Here is a 4,027-nt window from a genome sequence, read left to right as displayed (position 1 = left end):
TAATAGTAGCGACAGCAGCAGCAGCAGTAGTAGTAGTAGTTGTAGATGTAGTAGCTGTATAAGTAGTAGTAGTTGTTGTTGTTGTAGTAGGTGTTGTTGTTGTAGTAATTGATGTAGTAGCAGTAGTGTTTTATATCAGTAGAGGTTGTGGTGGTAGTAGTAGTAGTAGAAGTAGTAGCATTAACAGTTTATGTAGCAATAGTAGTAGCAATAGAAGTAGCAGTAGTAGCAGTTGTTGCTGTAGTAGCAGTTGTTGCTGCTGCTGTTGCTGCTGTTGTTGTTGCTGATGTTGCTGCTGTTATTGTTGCTGTTGTTGTTGGTGGTGGTGTTGTTGTTGCTGTAGTAATTAAAGTAGTAGTTCTGCAGAGGTAGGAGTAGTTGTTACTTTCAAAGCAATTTCTACAAGTTTAAATTCCTTAACCCTGTCCAAGTGGTATACACACTGTTTTTTTCTCAATATCAAACTCAGCCAGTCCAGGTTGTCAAATAACAATTTATCTGATAAGCCAAGCATGTGTTGTACATCAGATGTTGGGTATGTTTGCTGCAAATCTATTGGTTATAATATATAACAGCCTTTTCTAATTGGCTGAATTCAAATACAGAAAGTTTACCTGTTAGATTGAAACATGAAACATGGTGGACAATGTACTGGTTTAACTTGTTAAAATAAAGTTAAAGACATTTAACAAACAGAAGAGTTCATTAGTTTTTCCATTAAAAACACTTTTTTTAAAATACTTATGTATTTATATCATTTGGAAAGTGACATGAAATATTGCTAAAGAGTGATGCATACAGTGTTTGAGCAGTCTGTCTAGGAATAGAACAACAACTGAAGGTTTGTGATTTTTATTATTTCTAAATATTCCTTTAAATTTAATCTTCTTATGACATTATTGTAGACCTTTTTGTGTGATATTTGAGGTTTTAGTATGGCAAATATTAGTTTAAAAGCAGCTGTCACCCAAATTTTCACTTAGTGGAGTTTGCAGGTTGAAAAAGGAAGTAATAAGACCTATGTGGAGAAATTAATAACGTTGAATGTAGTATCGGAATTTTATCATGCAAGGTTATGGAACTGCAGGCCAAGTTTTGTACTGAGCATATTGAGCACTCAATGCTCATTAATGGTGTTAATGTTTATTATTATCTCCCGCCATAGGCGGAGGGATATTGTTTTGGCGTTGTCTGTCCGTCCTTCCATCCTTCCGTCTGTCCATCTTTCATCCGTCCGTAGCCATATCTTGGAAGTGCTTTGGCAGATTTCACTGAAACTTGGTATGAGTATGCATATGGATAAGAGGATGATGCATGCCAAATGGCATTGTACACCATTAGTTAATAACAGAGTTATGGCCCTTTGTATCTTGAAAAAATGCTTGTTTTAGTGTCAAATATAATACTTATGTGTCCAGCAGCATGTTGGCGGGGGATATCAATTCAACGTATTTGCTTGTAAATAAAAAATTAAACCAATGGAATTGGTTTTTTGGTATCTGAGTGTGCATTTTCATACCAATAGAATTACACATCATTCTAATTATAGCAATAATAAATTTGTACTAATCATACCAACAAATTAAGTTATGCTGAGTGCTTTGCGATGTATTCACTTCGTTTTTATACGCCCGTCTATGACGGGACGTATTATGGTATACCCCGCGTCCGTCTGTCCGTCCGTCCGTCTGTCCGTCCGTATGTCTGTTAATGTCGTACGCTACGTCAAATATCCTTTGACAGATTTTCTTCAAATTTTAACACAATCTTAATATTGATAAACCCTGATCCCCTTTCGTTTTTGACGGAATTCTGAATTGTCGTTCCAGAGTTATGGGACTTTGTTCGTCAAAATTTCGTGATTTCATTGAATGTCCTACTGTAGCTATATAAAAATGTTAAAGTTGTTATAACTTTGGTATGCTTGGACCTAGAGTCTTGAAACTTGACATGAAGGTTGGCCAGAACTAGTAAGTAACCACTGGACATTTCAAGGTCATTCATTTGAAGGTCAAGGTCACTGTTACCTTGAATGTAAAAATGTTAAAGTTGTTATAACTTTGGTATGCTTGGACCTAGAGTCTTGAAACTTGACATGAAGGTTGGCCAGAACTAGTAAGTAACCCCTGGACATTTCAAGGTCATTCATTTGAAGGTCAAGGTCACTGTGACCTTGAATGTAAAAATGTTAAAGTTCTTATTTCATGTTATAACTTTGGTGTGCTTGTACCTAGAGTCTTCAAACTTGAAATAAAGATTGGCCAGTACTAGAAGATGACCACTGGTCATTTCAATGTCATTCATTTGAAGGTCAAGGTCACTGTGACCTTAAATGTTAAAATGTTAAAATTGTTATAACTTTGGTATGCTTGGACATAGAGTCTTCAAACTTGACATGAAGGTTTGCAAGCACACTTAGATGACCACTGGTCATTTCAAGGTCATTCATTCTAAGGTCAAGGTCACACAAGGTCACTGTGACCTTAAATGTTAAAATGTTAAAATTGTTATAACTTTGGTATGCTTGGACATAGAGTCTTCAAACTTGACATGAAGGTTTGCAAGCACACTTAGATGACCACTGGTCATTTCAAGGTCATTCATTCTAAGGTCAAGGTCACTGTGACCTTAAATGTTATTGTTGTTCATGTATCCTACCGTAGCTCAAATATCCCCCGATGGATTTTTTATACGCCCGTCTATGACGGGACGTATTATGGTATACCCCGCGTCCGTCTGTCCGTCCGTCCGTCCGTCCGTCCGTCTGTTAATGTCGTACGCTACGTCAAATATCCTTTGACAGATTTTCTTCAAATTTTAACACAATCTTAATATTGATAAACCCTGATCCCCTTTCGTTTTTGACGGAATTCTGAATTGTCGTTCCAGAGTTATGGGACTTTGTTCGTCAAAATTTCGTGATTTCATTGAATGTCCTACTGTAGCTCAAATATCCTTCGATGGATTTTTTTCAAATTTCAACACAATCTTAATATTGATAAACCCTGATCCCCTTTCGTTTTTGACGGAATTCTGAATTGTCGTTCCAGAGTTATGGGACTTTGTTCGTCAAAATTTCGTGATTTCCATGCTCATGTACTTATAAAATAAACCATGTATTCAAATACAAATAAACTGAAGTAAAAAAATGATTCAAAGGGTTATTTATTACCTTACTACTTCATTGGCGAACGACGGGCGTATCATGCGCTCATGGCGCAGCTTTTATTAGTTCTCTTTCTAAAGACCATTTAACAACTTAATATTTAAAACAATTCATGAATTACGTTCCCTATATATTTTCATTATGTGCTTTAATTACCATTGACCAGTTGATGGAAGATACTGCAGAGTTTGGCAGGGAAATAATCCAACAGCATTTACCTAGAGGACTTACAGGGCCACAAATTCATGGTAAATATTGTCATGCCCTGGGCTAGATAAGTTATTTAATGTTAACCACCTGAAAGTATTTTGTCTTTTTGGAATTCAATATATTGGTCTAAGTCAGTTACACTTTTCTGGATCATGGGATAACTTTAAAAGTTCTAAGTATTTTTTCATGAAACTTGAAACATGAACAGATGACAATAACGACATTTTGCATGTCATTTCATGTTGTTTATAATGCAAGAATTCTGGTTGCTATGGCAACAAATATATTTAACAAACTTAAAATAGTGAAGTTTAACAGGTAGGGGACCATATTGCTTTGCAATCTCTTGTTATAGTTTGAATGTAAATAACTCTTTGTTTTAGACATTATTATGATTTTTTATTCTGTAGAGCACATGTGAGCAGTATACAATATACCTCATACCAAAAAGGACCCGGAGGCAGTGACTGGTGTTCAATATTCTCAGAAGAAAAGGAAAATGGCAGTGGAAGACTTGGACAAACATTTTTAAAAACTAGCCTCTGTGTTAAGCCTGGCAGTCTGTGGCTGGTGACATGTTTTATTTTGGTTATGGTTTGCATAAAAAAGACCATTTATTTATTTTGTGAATTGTATTTTCTGTTAATTTAT

The 4,027-nt window shown here is 35.6% G+C and overlaps 1 long non-coding RNA gene across 1 annotated transcript; it reads left to right on the top strand.

Moving 5' to 3' along the window:
• Positions 1-1,613: 1,613 nt before the first annotated feature.
• Positions 1,614-3,152, top strand: LOC127869151 (uncharacterized). The gene is made up of 2 exons (XR_008044436.1): positions 1,614-2,016; positions 2,162-3,152. It is a non-coding gene; the product is annotated as an uncharacterized LOC127869151 (long non-coding RNA).
• Positions 3,153-4,027: the final 875 nt, after the last annotated feature.

The sequence above is a fragment of the Dreissena polymorpha genome, chromosome 2 (assembly GCF_020536995.1).
Source record: "Dreissena polymorpha isolate Duluth1 chromosome 2, UMN_Dpol_1.0, whole genome shotgun sequence".
NCBI lineage: Eukaryota > Metazoa > Mollusca > Bivalvia > Myida > Dreissenidae > Dreissena > Dreissena polymorpha.
The sequence above is the reverse complement of the archived record's forward strand: the minus strand, read 5'-3'. Positions and strand labels throughout refer to the sequence as shown.